Source organism: Camelus dromedarius, chromosome 35 (assembly GCF_036321535.1).
Source record: "Camelus dromedarius isolate mCamDro1 chromosome 35, mCamDro1.pat, whole genome shotgun sequence".
Classification (NCBI taxonomy): Eukaryota; Metazoa; Chordata; class Mammalia; order Artiodactyla; family Camelidae; genus Camelus; species Camelus dromedarius.
Genome location: NC_087470.1, coordinates 4,145,937 through 4,161,771, shown reverse-complemented (window position 1 = coordinate 4,161,771; position 15,835 = coordinate 4,145,937).

Genomic DNA, 15,835 nt, shown 5'->3' with positions numbered 1-15,835 from the left:
ACTGCAGGAACTTCAAACCGGCACTAGGAAACAGACTTAGAAAGAAGAGAAAAAGTGTCTCCTGCAACCCGTTCCCTTGGTGCTAGATGAACGAACGTGTCTCCACTTGCTCAGTTCTGAGAGATAAGTGTGTGTGAAAGCCGTCCTTCACCTAGCTTGGGGGAACACAAAGTTTCTTTTCAGTTGCAATCTCCATTCCATACATATATATGGGGAGGTACTAGCTCCAAATCGGTTTTACAGTGAAAAGTGCAGGAACTTCAAACCGGCATTAGGAAACAGACTGTGAAAGCAGAGAAAAAGTGTCTCCTGCAACCCGTTCCCTTGGTGCTAGATGAACGAACGTCTCTCCACTTGCTCAGTTCTGAGAGATAAGTGTGTGTGAAAGCCGTCCTTCACCTAGCTTGTTGGGAACACAAAGTTTCTTTTCAGTTGCAAACTCCATTCCATACATATATGAGGGGAGGTACTAGCTCCAACTCGTTTTGACAGTGAAAACTGCAGGAACATCAAACCGGCACTAGGAAACAGACTGAGAAAGCAGAGAAAAAGTGTCTCCTGCAACCCGTTCCCTTGGTGCTAGATGAACGAAACTCTCTCCACTTGCTCAGTTCTGAGAGATACGTGTGTGTGAAAGCCGTCCTTCACCTAGCTTGTTGGAAACACAAAGTTTCTTTTCAGTTGCAAATTCCATTCCATACATATATATGGGTAGGTACTAGCTCCAACTCGGTTTGACAGTGAAAACTGCAGGAAATTCAAACCGGCACTAGGAAACAGACTGAGAAAGCAGAGAAAAAGTGTATCCTGCAACCCGTTCATTTGGTGCTAGATGAACGAACGTCTATCCACTTTGTCAGTTCTGAGAGATAAGTGTGTGTGAAACCCGACCTCCACCTAGCTTGTTGGGAACACAAAGTTACTTTTCAGTTGCAATCTCCATTCCATATATATATATGGGTAGGTACTAGCTCCAACTCGGTTTGACAGTGAGAACTGCAGGAACGTCAACCCGGCACTAGGAAACAGACTGAGAAAGCAGAGAAAAAGTGTCCCCTGCAACCCGATCCCTTGGTGCTAGATGAACGAACGTCTCTCCACTTGCTCAGTTCTGAGAGGTAAGTGTGTGTGAAAGCCGTCCTTCACCTAGCTAGTTGGGAACACAAAGTTTCTTTTCAGTTGCAAACTCCATTCCATACATATATATGGGGAGGTACTAGCTCCAACTCGGTTTGACAGTGAAAACTGCAGGAACTTCAAAACGGCACTAGGAAACAGAATGAGAAAGCAGAGAAAAAGTGTCTCCTGCAACCCGTTCCCATGGTGTTAGATGAACGAACGTCTCTCCACTTGCTCAGTTCTGAGAGATAAGTGTGTGTGAAAGCCGTCCTTCACCTAGCTTGTGGGAACACAAAGTTTCTTTTCAGTTGCAAACTCCATTCCATAAATATATATGGGGAGGTACTAGCTCCAACTCGGTTTTACAGTGAAAACTGCAGGAACTTCAAACCGGCACTAGGAAACAGACTTAGAAAGCAGAGAAATAGTGTCTCCTGCAACCCGTTCCCTTGGTGCTAGATGAACGAACGTCTCTCCACTTGCTCAGTTCTGAGAGATAAGTGTGTGTGAAAGCCGTCCTTCACCTATCTTGTTGGGAACACAAAGTTTCTTTTCACTTGCAAACTCCATTCCATACATATATATGGGGAGGTACTAGCTCCAACTAGGTTTGACAGTGAAAACTGCAGGAACATCAAACCGGCACTAGGAAACAGACTGAGAATGCAGAGAAAAAGTGTCTCCTGCAACCCGTTCCCATGGTGCTAGATGAACGAACGTCTCTCCACTTGCTCAGTTCTGAGAGATAATTGTGTGTGAAAGCCGTACTTCACCTAGCTTGTTGGGAACACAAAGTTTCTTTTCAGTTGCAAACTCCATTCCATTCATATATATGGGGAAGTAGTAGCTCCAAATCTTTTTTACAGTGAAAACTGAAGGAACTTCAAACAGGCACTAGGAAACAAACTGAGAAAGCAGAGAAAAAGTGTCTCCTGCAACCCGTTCCCATGGTGCTAGATGAACGAACGTCTCTCCCCTTGCTCAGTTCTGAGAGATAAGTGTGTGTGAAAGCCGTCCTTCACCTAGCTTGTGGGAACACAAAGTTTCTTTTCAGTTGCAACCTCCAATCCATACATATATATGGGGAGGTACTAGCTCCAACTCGGTTTTACCATGAAAACTGCAGGAACTTCAAACCGGCACTAGGAAACAGACTTAGAAAGCAGAGAAAAAGTGTCTCCTGCAACCCGTTCCCTTGGTGCTAGATGAACGAACGTGTCTCCACTTGCTCAGTTCTGAGAGAAAAGTGTGTGTGAAAGCCGTCTTCACCTAGCTTGTGGGAACACAAAGTTTCTTTTCAGTAGCAATCTCCATTCCATACATATATATGGGGAGGTACTAGCTCCAACTCGGTTTTACAGTGAAAACTGCAGGAACTTCAAACCGGCACTAGGAAACAGACTGTGAAAGCAGAGAAAAAGTGTCTCCTGCAACCCGTTCCCTTGGTGCTAGATGAACGAACGTGTCTCCACTTTCTCAGTTCTGAGAGATAAGTGTGTGTGAAAGCCGTCCTTCACCTAGCTTGTTGTTAACACAAAGTTTCTTTTCAGTTGCAAACTCCATTCCATACATATATGAGGGGAGGTACTAGCTCCAACTCTGTTTTACAGTGAAAACTTTACTAACTTCAAACCGGCACTAGGAAACAGACTGAGAAAGCAGAGAACAAGTGTCTCCTGCAACCCGTTCCCATGGTGCTAGATGAACGAACGTCTCTCCACTTGCTCAGTTCTGAGAGATAAGTGTGTGTGAAAGCCGTCCTTCACCTAGCTTGTGGGAACACAAAGTTTCTTTTCAGTTGCAAACTCCATTCCATACATATATATGGGGAGGTACTAGCTCCAACTCGGTTTGACAGTGAAAACTGCAGGAACTTCAAACCGACACTAGGAAACAGACTGAGAAAGCAGAGAAAAAGTGTCTCCTGCAACCCGTTAACTTTGTGCTAGATGAACGAACGTGTCTCCACTTTCTCAGTTCTGAGAGATATGTGTGTGTGAAAGCCGTCCTTCAACTAGCTTGTTGGGAACACAAAGTATCTTTTCAGTTGCAAGCTCCATTCCATACATATATATGGGTAGGTACTATCTCCAACTCGGTTTTACAGTGAAAACTTTACTAACTTCAAACCGGCACTAGGAAACAGACTGAGAAAGCAGAGAAAAAGGGTCTCCTGCAACCCGATCCCTTGGTGCTAGATGAACGAACGTCTCTCCACTTGCTCAGTTCTGAGAGATAAGTGTGTGTGAAAGCCGTCCTTCACCTAGCTTGTGGGAACACAAAGTTTCTTTTCAGTTGCAAACTCCATTCCATAAATATATATGGGGAGGTACTAGCTCCAACTCGGTTTGACAGTGAAAACTGCAGGAACTTCAAACCGGCACTAGGAAACAGACTTAGAAAGCAGAGAAATAGTGTCTCCTGCAACCCGTTCCCTTGGTGCTAGATGAACGAACGTCTCTCCACTTGCTCAGTTCTGAGAGATAAGTGTGTGTGAAAGCCGTCCTTCACCTATCTTGTTGGGAACACAAAGTTTCTTTTCACTAGCAAACTCCATTCCATACATATATATGGGGAGGTACTAGCTCCAACTAGGTTTGACAGTGAAAACTGCAGGAACATCAAACCGGCACTAGGAAACAGACTGAGAATGCAGAGAAAAAGTGTCTCCTGCAACCCGTTCCCATGGTGCTAGATGAACGAACGTCTCTCCAGTTGCTCAGTTCTGAGAGATAATTGTGTGTGAAAGCCGTACTTCACCTAGCTTGTTGGGAACACAAAGTTTCTTTTCAGTTGCAAACTCCATTCCATACATATATATGGGGAAGTAGTAGCTCCAAATCTTTTTTACAGTGAAAACTGAAGGAACTTCAAACAGGCACTAGGAAACAAACTGAGAAAGCAGAGAAAAAGTGTCTCCTGCAACCCGTTCCCTTGGTGCTAGATGAACGAACGTGTCTCCACTTGCTCAGTTCTGAGAGATAAGTGTGTGTGAAAGCCGTCCTTCACCTAGCTTGTGGGAACACAAACTTTCTTTTCAGTTGCAATCTCCATTCCATACATATATAAGGGGAGGTACTAGCTCCAACTCGGTTTGACAGTGAAAACTGCAGGGACTTCAAACCGGCACTAGGAAACAGACTGTGAAAGCAGAGAAAAAGTGTCTCCTGCAACCCGTTCCCATGGTGCTAGATGAACGAACGTCTCTCCACTTGCTCAGTTCCGAGAGATAAGTGTGTGTGAAAGCCGTCCTTCACCTAGCTTGTTGGGAACACAAAGTTTCTTTTCAGTTGCAAACTCCATTCCATACATATATATGGGGAGGTACTAGCTCCAACTCGTTTTGACAGTGAAAACTGCAGGAACATCAAACCGGCACTAGGAAACAGACTGAGAAATCAGAGAAAATGTGTCCCCTGCAACCCGTTCCCTTGGTGCTAGATGAACGAACGTCTCTCCACTTGCTCAGTTCTGAGAGATAATTGTGTGTGAAAGCCGTACTTCACCTAGCTTGTTGGGAACACAAAGTTTCTTTTCAGTTGCAAACTCCATTCCATACATATATATGGGGAAGTAGTAGCTCCAAATCTTTTTTACAGTGAAAACTGAAGGAACTTCAAACAGGCACTAGGAAACAGACTGAGAAAGCAGAGAAAAAGTGTCTCCTGCAACCCGTTCCCATGGTGCTAGATGAACGAACGTCTCTCCCCTTGCTCAGTTCTGAGAGATAAGTGTGTGTGAAAGCCGTCCTTCACCTAGCTTGTGGGAACACAAAGTTTCTTTTCAGTTGCAACCTCCAATCCATACATATATATGGGGAGGTACTAGCTCCAACTCGGTTTGACAGTGAAAACTGCAGGAACTTACAAACCGGCACTAGGAAACAGACTGAGAATGCAGAGAAAAAGTGTCTCCTTCAACCCTTTCCCATGGTGCTAGATGAACGAACGTCTCTCCACTTGCTCAGTTCTGAGAGGTAAGTGTGTGTGAAAGCCGTCCTTCACCTAGCTAGTTGGGAACACAAAGTTTCTTTTCAGTTGCAAACTCCATTCCATACATATATATGGGGAGGTACTAGCTCCAACTCGGTTTGACAGTGAAAACTGCAGGAACTTCTAACCGGCACTAGGAAACAGACTGAGAAAGCAGAGAAAAAGTGTCTCCTGCAACCCGTTCCCCTGGGGCTAGATGAACGAACGTCTCTCCACTTTCTCAGTTCTGAGAGATATGTGTGTGTGAAAGCCGTCCTTCACCTAGCTTGTTGGGAACACAAAGTATCTTTTCAGTTGCAAACTCCATTCCATACATATATATGGGTAGGTACTATCTCCAACTCGGTTTTACAGTGAAAACTGCAGGAACTTCAAACCGGCACTAGGAAACAGACTGAGAAAGCAGAGAAAAAGGGTCTCCTGCAACCCGTTCCCTTGGTGCTAGATGAACGAAAGTCTCTCCACTTGCTCAGTTCTGAGAGATAAGTGTGTGTGAAAGCCGTCCTTCACCTAGCTTGTGGGAACACAAAGTTTCTTTTCAGTTGCAAACTCCATTCCATAAATATATATGGGGAGGTACTAGCTCCAACTCGGTTTGACAGTGAAAACTGCAGGAACTTCAAACCGGCACTAGGAAACAGACTTAGAAAGCAGAGAAATAGTGTCTCCTGCAACCCGTTCCCTTGGTGCTAGATGAACGAACGTCTCTCCACTTGCTCAGTTCTGAGAGATAAGTGTGTGTGAAAGCCGTCCTTCACCTATCTTGTTGGGAACACAAAGTTTCTTTTCACTAGCAAACTCCATTCCATACATATATATGGGGAGGTACTAGCTCCAACTAGGTTTGACAGTGAAAACTGCAGGAACATCAAACCGGCACTAGGAAACAGACTGAGAATGCAGAGAAAAAGTGTCTCCTGCAACCCGTTCCCATGGTGCTAGATGAACGAACGTCTCTCCACTTGCTCAGTTCTGAGAGATAATTGTGTGTGAAAGCCGTACTTCACCTAGCTTGTTGGGAACACAAAGTTTCTTTTCAGTTGCAAACTCCATTCCATACATATATATGGGGAAGTAGTAGCTCCAAATCTTTTTTACAGTGAAAACTGAAGGAACTTCAAACAGGCACTAGGAAACAAACTGAGAAAGCAGAGAAAAAGTGTCTCCTGCAACCCGTTCCCATGGTGCTAGATGAACGAACGTCTCTCCCCTTGCTCAGTTCTGAGAGATAAGTGTGTGTGAAAGCCGTCCTTCACCTAGCTTGTGGGAACACAAAGTTTCTTTTCAGTTGCAACCTCCAATCCATCCATATATATGGGGAGGTACTAGCTCCAACTCGGTTTTACCATGAAAACTGCAGGAACTTCAAACCGGCACTAGGAAACAGACTTAGAAAGCAGAGAAAAAGTGTCTCCTGCAACCCGTTCCCTTGGTGCTAGATGAACGAACGTGTCTCCACTTGCTCAGTTCTGAGAGATAAGTGTGTGTGAAAGCCGTCCTTCACCTAGCTTGTGGGAACACAAACTTTCTTTTCAGTTGCAATCTCCATTCCATACATATATATGGGGAGGTACTAGCTCCAACTCGGTTTGACAGTGAAAACTGCAGGGACTTCAAATCGGCACTAGGAAACAGACTGTGAAAGCAGAGAAAAAGTGTCTCCTGCAACCCGTTCCCTTGGTGCTAGATGAACGAACGTCTCTCCACTTGCTCAGTTCCGAGAGATAAGTGTGTGTGAAAGCCGTCCTTCACCTAGCTTGTTGGGAACACAAAGTTTCTTTTCAGTTGCAAACTCCATTCCATACATATATATGGGGAGGTACTAGCTCCAACTCGTTTTGACAGTGAAAACTGCAGGAACTTCAAACCGGCACTAGGAAACAGACTGAGAAATCAGAGAAAATGTGTCCCCTGCAACCCGTTCCCTTGGTGATAGATGAACGAACGTCTCTCCACTTGCTCAGTTCTGAGAGATAATTGTGTGTGAAAGCCGTACTTCACCTAGCTTGTTGGGAACACAAAGTTTCTTTTCAGTTGCAAACTCCATTCCATACATATATATGGGGAAGTAGTAGCTCCAAATCTTTTTTACAGTGAAAACTGAAGGAACTTCAAACAGGCACTAGGAAACAGACTGTGAAAGCAGAGAATAAGTGTCTCCTGCAACCCGTTCCCTTGGTGCTAGATGAACGAACGTGTCTCCACTTGCTCAGTTCTGAGAGATAAGTGTGTGTGAAAGCCGTCCTTCACCTAGCTTGTGGGAACACAAACTTTCTTTTCAGTTGCAATCTCCATTCCATACATATATATGGGGAGGTACTAGCTCCAACTCGGTTTGACAGTGAAAACTGCAGGGACTTCAAACCGGCACTAGGAAACAGACTGTGAAAGCAGAGAAAAAGTGTCTCCTGCAACCCGTTCCCTTGGTGCTAGATGAACGAACGTCTCTCCACTTGCTCAGTTCCGAGAGATAAGTGTGTGTGAAAGCCGTCCTTCACCTAGCTTGTTGGGAACACAAAGTTTCTTTTCAGTTGCAAACTCCATTCCATACATATATATGGGGAGGTACTAGCTCCAACTCGTTTTGACAGTGAAAACTGCAGGAACTTCAAACCGGCACTAGGAAACAGACTGAGAAATCAGAGAAAATGTGTCCCCTGCAACCCGTTCCCTTGGTGCTAGATGAACGAACGTCTCTCCACTTGCTCAGTTCTGAGAGATAATTGTGTGTGAAAGCCGTACTTCACCTAGCTTGTTGGGAACACAAAGTTTCTTTTCAGTTGCAAACTCCATTCCATACATATATATGGGGAAGTAGTAGCTCCAAATCTTTTTTACAGTGAAAACTGAAGGAACTTCAAACAGGCACTAGGAAACAGACTGAGAAAGCAGAGAAAAGTGTCTCCTGCAACCCGTTCCCATGGTGCTAGATGAACGAACGTCTCTCCCCTTGCTCAGTTCTGAGAGATAAGTGTGTGTGAAAGCCGTCCTTCACCTAGCTTGTGGGAACACAAAGTTTCTTTTCAGTTGCAACCTCCAATCCATACATATATATGGGGAGGTACTAGCTCCAACTCGGTTTGACAGTGAAAACTGCAGGAACTTACAAACCGGCACTAGGAAACAGACTGAGAATGCAGAGAAAAAGTGTCTCCTGCAACCCGTTCCCTTGGTGCTAGATGAACGAACGTGTCTCCACTTGCTCAGTTCTGAGAGATAAGTGTGTGTGAAAGCCGTCCTTCACCTAGCTTGTGGGAACACAAACTTTCTTTTCAGTTGCAATCTCCATTCCATACATATATATGGGGAGGTACTAGCTCCAACTCGGTTTGACAGTGAAAACTGCAGGGACTTCAAACCGGCACTAGGAAACAGACTGTGAAAGCAGAGAAAAAGTGTCTCCTGCAACCCGTTCCCTTGGTGCTAGATGAACGAACGTCTCTCCACTTGCTCAGTTCCGAGAGATAAGTGTGTGTGAAAGCCGTCCTTCACCTAGCTTGTTGGGAACACAAAGTTTCTTTTCAGTTGCAAACTCCATTCCATACATATATATGGGGAGGTACTAGCTCCAACTCGTTTTGACAGTGAAAACTGCAGGAACATCAAACCGGCACTAGGAAACAGACTGAGAAATCAGAGAAAATGTGTCCCCTGCAACCCGTTCCCTTGGTGCTAGATGAACGAACGTCTCTCCACTTGCTCAGTTCTGAGAGATAATTGTGTGTGAAAGCCGTACTTCACCTAGCTTGTTGGGAACACAAAGTTTCTTTTCAGTTGCAAACTCCATTCCATACATATATATGGGGAAGTAGTAGCTCCAAATCTTTTTTACAGTGAAAACTGAAGGAACTTCAAACAGGCACTAGGAAACAGACTGAGAAAGCAGAGAAAAAGGGTCTCCTGCAACCCGATCCCTTGGTGCTAGATGAACGAACGTCTCTCCACTTTCTCAGTTCTGAGAGATAAGTGTGTGTTAAAGCCGTCCTTCACCTAGCTTCTTGGGAACACAAACTTTCTTTTCAGTTGTAAACTCCATTCCATACATATATATGGGGAGGTACTAGCTCCAACTCGTTTTGACAGTGAAAACTGCAGGAACATCAAACCGGCACTAGGAAACAGACTGAGAAATCAGAGAAAAAGTGTCCCCTGCAACCAGTTTTCATGGTGCTAGATGAACGAACGTCTCTCCACTTGCTCAGTTCTGAGAGATAAGTGTGTGTGAATGTCGTCCTTCACCTAGCTTGTTGGGAACACAAAGTTTCTTTTCAGTTGCAAACTCCATTCCATACATATATATGGGGAGGTACTAGCTCCAACTCGGTTTGACAGTGAAAACTGCAGGAACTTCAAACCGACACTAGGAAACAGACTGAGAAAGCAGAGAAAAAGTGTCTCCTGCAACCCGTTCCCTTGGTGCTAGATGAACGAACGTGTCTCCACTTTCTCAGTTCTGAGAGATATGTGTGTGTGAAAGCCGTCCTTCAACTAGCTTGTTTTGAACACAAAGTATCTTTTCAGTTGCAAACTCCATTCCATACATATATATGGGTAGGTACTATCTCCAACTCGGTTTTACAGTGAAAACTTTACTAACTTCAAACCGGCACTAGGAAACAGACTGAGAAAGCAGAGAAAAAGGGTCTCCTGCAACCCGATCCCTTGGTGCTAGATGAACGAACGTCTCTCCACTTTCTCAGTTCTGAGAGATAAGTGTGTGTTAAAGCCGTCCTTCACCTAGCTTCTTGGGAACACAAACTTTCTTTTCAGTTGTAAACTCCATTCCATACATATATATGGGGAGGTACTAGCTCCAACTCGGTTTTACAGTGAAAACTGCAGGAATTTCAAACCGGCACTAGGAAACAGACTGAGAAAGCAGAGAAAAAGTGTATCCTGCAACCCGTTCATTTGGTGCTAGATGAACGAACGTCTATCCACTTTCTCAGTTCTGAGAGATAAGTGTGTGTGAAAGCCGACCTTCACCTACCTTGTTGGGAATACAAAGTTTCTTTTCAGTTGCAAACTCCATTCCATACATATATATGGGGAGGTACTAGCTCCAACAAGGATTTACAGTGAAAACTGTAGGAACTTCAAACCGGCACTAGGAAACAGACTGAGAAAGTAGAGAAAAAGTGTCTCCTGCAACCTGTTCCCTTGCTGCTAGATGAACGAACGTCTCTCCACTTGCTCAGTTCTGAGAGATAAGTGTGTGTGAAAGCCGTCCTTCACCTAGCTTGTTGGGAACACAAAGTTTCTTTTCAGTTGCAAACTCCATTCCATACATATATATGGTGAGGTACTAGCTCCAACTCGGTTTTACAGTGAAAACTGCAGGAACTTCAAACCGGCACTAGGAAACATACTGAGAAAGCAGAGAAAAAGTGTCGCCTGCAACCCGTTCCCATTGTGCTAGATGAACGAAACTCTCTCCACTTGCTCAGTTCTGAGAGATACGTGTGTGTGAAAGCCGTCCTTCACCTAGCTTGTTGGAAACACAAAGTTTCTTTTCAGTTGCAAACTCCATTCCATACATATATATGGGTAGGTACTAGCTCCAACTCGGTTTGACAGTGAAAACTGCAGGAAATTCAAACCGGCACTAGGAAACAGACTGAGAAAGCAGAGAAAAAGTGTATCCTGCAACCCGTTCATTTGGTGCTAGATGAACGAACGTCTATCCACTTTCTCAGTTCTGAGAGATAAGTGTGTGTGAAAGCCGACCTCCACCTAGCTTGTTGGGAACACAAAGTTACTTTTCAGTTGCAATCTCCATTCCATATATATATATGGGTAGGTACTATCTCCAACTCGGTTTGACAGTGAGAACTGCAGGAACGTCAACCCGGCACTAGGAAACAGACTGAGAAAGTAGAGAAAAAGTGTCTCCTGCAACCCGATCCCTTGGTGCTAGATGAACGAACGTCTCTACACTTGCTCAGTTCTGAGAGGTAAGTGTGTGTGAAAGCCGTCCTTCACCTAGCTAGTTGGGAACACAAAGTTTCTTTTCAGTTGCAAACTCCATTCCATACATATATATGGGGAGGTACTAGCTCCAACTCGGTTTGACAGTGAAAACTGCAGGAACTTCAAACCGGCACTAGGAAATAGACTGAGAAAGCAGAGAAAAAGTGTCTCCTGCAACCCGTTCCCATGGTGCTAGATGAACGAACGTCTCTCCACTTGCTCAGTTCTGAGAGATAAGTGTGTGTGAAAGCCGTCCTTCACCTAGCTTGTGTTAACACAAAGTTTCTTTTCAGTTGCAAACTCCATTCCATAAATATATATGGGGAGGTACTAGCTCCAACTCGTTTTGACAGTGAAAACTGCAGGAACATCAAACCGGCACTAGGAAACAGACTGAGAAAGCAGAGAAAAAGTGTCTCCGGCAACCCGTTCCCATGGTGCTAGATGAACGAACGTCTCTCCACTTGCTCAGTTCTGAGAGATAATTGTGTGTGAAAGCCGTACTTCACCTAGGTTGTTGGGAACACAAAGTTTCTTTTCAGTTGCAAACTCCATTCCATACATATATATGGGGAGGTAGTAGCTCCAAATCTTTTTTACGGTGAAAACTGCAGGAACTTCAAACCGGCACTAGGAAACAGACATAGAAAGAAGAGAAAAAGTGTCTCCTGCAACCCGTTCCCTTGGTGCTAGATGAACGAACGTGTCTCCACTTGCTCAGTTCTGAGAGATAAGTGTGTGTGAAAGCCGTCCTTCACCTAGCTTGGGGGAACACAAAGTTTCTTTTCAGTTGCAATCTCCATTCCATACATATATATGGGGAGGTACTAGCTCCAACTCGGTTTTACAGTGAAAAGTGCAGGAACTTCAAACCGGCACTAGGAAACAGACTGTGAAAGCAGAGAAAAAGTGTCTCCTGCAACCCGTTCCCTTGGTGCTAGATGAACGAACGTCTCTCCACTTGCTCAGTTCTGAGAGATAAGTGTGTGTGAAAGCCGTCCTTCACCTAGCTTGTTGGGAACACAAAGTTTCTTTTCAGTTGCAAACTCCATTCCATACATATATATGGGGAGGTACTAGCTCCAAATCGTTTTGACAGTGAAAACTGCAGGAACATCAAACCGGCACTAGGAAACAGACTGAGAAATCAGAGAAAAAGTGTCCCCTGCAACCAGTTTTCATGGTGCTAGATGAACGAACGTCTCTCCACTTGCTCAGTTCTGAGAGATATGTGTGTGTGAAAGCCGTCCTTCACCTAGCTTGTTGGGAACACAAAGTTTCTTTTCAGTTGCAAACTCCATTCCATACATATATATGGGGAGGTACTAGCTCCAACTCGGTTTGACAGTGAAAACTGCAGGAACTTCAAACCGACACTAGGAAACAGACTGAGAATGCACAGAAAAAGTGTCTCCTGCAACCCATTCCCTTGGTGCTAGATGAACGAACGTGTCTCCACTTTCTCAGTTCTGAGAGATATGTGTGTGTGAAAGCCGTCCTTCAACTAGCTTGTTGGGAACACAAAGTATCTTTTCAGTTGCAAACTCCATTCCATACATATATATGGGTAGGTACTATCTCCAACTCGGTTTTACAGTGAAAACTTTACTAACTTCAAACCGGCACTAGGAAACAGACTGAGAAAGCAGAGAAAAAGTGTCTCCTGCAACCCGATCCCTTGGTGTTAGATGAACGAACGTCTCTCCACTTTCTCAGTTCTGAGAGATAAGTGTGTGTTAAAGCCGTCCTTCACCTAGCTTCTTGGGAACACAAACTTTCTTTTCAGTTGTAAACTCCATTCCATACATATATATGGGGAGGTACTAGCTCCAACTCGGTTTTACAGTGAAAACTGCAGGAATTTCAAACCGGCACTAGGAAACAGACTGAGAAAGCAGAGAAAAAGCGTCTCCTGCAACCCGTTCATTTGGTGCTAGATGAACGAACGTCTATCCACTTTCTCAGTTCTGAGAGATAAGTGTGTGTGAAAGCCGACCTTCACCTAGCTTGTTGGGAATACAAAGTTTCTTTTCAGTTGCAAACTCCATTCCATACATATATATGGTGAGGTACTATCTCCAACTCGGTTTTACAGTGAAAACTGCAGGAACTTCAAACCGGCACTAGGAAACAGACGGAGAAAGCAGAGAAAAAGTGTCTCCTGCAACCCGTTCCCTTGGTGCTAGATGAACGAAACTCTCTCCACTTGCTCAGTTCTGAGAGATAAGTGTGTGTGAAAGCCGTCCTTCACCTAGCTTGTTGGAAACACAAAGATTCTTTTCAGTTGCAAACTCCATTCCATACATATATATGGGTAGGTACTAGCTCCAACTCGGTTTGACAGTGAAAACTGCAGGAAATTCAAACCGGCACTAGGAAACAGACTGAGAAAGCAGAGAAAAAGTGTATCCTGCAACCCGTTCATTTGGTGCTAGATGAACGAACGTCTATCCACTTTCTCAGTTCTGAGAGATAAGTGTGTGTGAAAGCCGACCTCCACCTAGCTTGTTGGGAACACAAAGTTACTTTTCAGTTGCCATCTCCATTCCATATATATATATGGGTAGGTACTAGCTCCAACTCGGTTTGACAGTGAGAACTGCAGGAACGTCAACCCGGCACTAGGAAACAGACTGAGAAAGCAGAGAAAAAGTGTCTCCGGCAACCCGTTCCCATGGTGCTAGATGAACGAACGTCTCTCCACTTGCTCAGTTCTGAGAGATAATTGTGTGTGAAAGCCGTACTTCACCTAGGTTGTTGGGAACACAAAGTTTCTTTTCAGTTGCAAACTCCATTCCATACATATATATGGGGAGGTAGTAGCTCCAAATCTTTTTTACGGTGAAAACTGCAGGAACTTCAAACCGGCACTAGGAAACAGACTTAGAAAGAAGAGAAAAAGTGTCTCCTGCAACCCGTTCCCTTGGTGCTAGATGAACGAACGTGTCTCCACTTGCTCAGTTCTGAGAGATAAGTGTGTGTGAAAGCCGTCCTTCACCTAGCTTGGGGGAACACAAAGTTTCTTTTCAGTTGCAATCTCCATTCCATACATATATATGGGGAGGTACTAGCTCCAACTCGGTTTTACAGTGAAAAGTGCAGGAACTTCAAACCGGCACTAGGAAACAGACTGTGAAAGCAGAGAAAAAGTGTCTCCTGCAACCCGTTCCCTTGGTGCTAGATGAACGAACGTCTCTTCACTTGCTCAGTTCTGAGAGATAAGTGTGTGTGAAAGCCGTCCTTCACCTAGCTTGTTGGGAACACAAAGTTTCTTTTCAGTTGCAAACTCCATTCCATACATATATATGGGGAGGTACTAGCTCCAACTCGTTTTGACAGTGAAAACTGCAGGAACATCAAACCGGCACTAGGAAACAGACTGAGAAATCACAGAAAAAGTGTCCCCTGCAACCAGTTTTCATGGTGCTAGATGAACGAACGTCTCTCCACTTGCTCAGTTCTGAGAGATAAGTGTGTGTGAAAGCCGTCCTTCACCTAGCTTGTTGGGAACACAAAGTTTCTTTTCAGTTGCAAACTCCATTCCATACATATATATGGGGAGGTACTAGCTCCAACTCGGTTTGACAGTGAAAACTGCAGGAACTTCAAACCGACACTAGGAAACAGACTGAGAAAGCAGAGAAAAAGTGTCTCCTGCAACCCGTTCCCTTGGTGCTAGATGAACGAACGTGTCTCCACTTTCTCAGTTCTGAGAGATATGTGTGTGTGAAAGCCGTCCTTCAACTAGCTTGTTGGGAACACAAAGTATCTTTTCAGTTGCAAACTCCATTCCATACATATATATGGGTAGGTACTATCTCCAACTCGGTTTTACAGTGAAAACTGCAGGAATTTCAAACCGGCACTAGGAAACAGACTGAGAAAGCAGAGAAAAAGTGTATCCTGCAACCCGTTCATTTGGTGCTAGATGAACGAACGTCTATCCACTTTCTCAGTTCTGAGAGATTATTGTGTGTGAAAGCCGACCTTCACCTAGCTTGTTGGGAATACAAAGTTTCTTTTCAGTTGCAAACTCCATTCCATACATATATATGGGGAGGTACTAGCTCCAACTCTGTTTTACAGTGAAAACTGTAGGAACTTCAAACCGGCACTAGGAAACAGACTGAGAAAGTAGAGAAAAAGTGTCTCCTGCAACCTGTTCCCTTGCTGCTAGATGAACGAACGTCTCTCCACTTGCTCAGTTCTGAGAGATAAGTGTGTGTGAAAGCCGTCCTTCACCTAGCTTGTTGGGAACACAAAGTTTCTTTTCAGTTGCAAACTCCATTCCATACATATATATGGTGAGGTACTAGCTCCAACTCGGTTTTACAGTGAAAACTGCAGGAACTTCAAACCGGCACTAGGAAACAGACTGAGAAAGCAGAGAAAAAGTGTCTCCTGCAACCCGTTCCCTTGGTGCTAGATGAACGAAACTCTCTCCACTTGCTCAGTTCTGAGAGATACGTGTGTGTGAAAGCCGTCCTTCACCTAGCTTGTTGGAAACACAAAGTTTCTTTTCAGTTGCAAACTCCATTCTATACATATATATGGGTAGGTACTAGCTCCAACTCGGTTTGACAGTGAAAACTGCAGGAAATTCAAACCGGCACTAGGAAACAGACTGAGAAAGCAGAGAAAAAGTGTATCCTGCAACCCGTTCATTTGGTGCTAGATGAACGAAAGTCTATCCACTTTCTCAGTTCTGAGAGATAAGTGTGTGTGAAAGCCGACCTCCACCTAGCTTGTTGGGA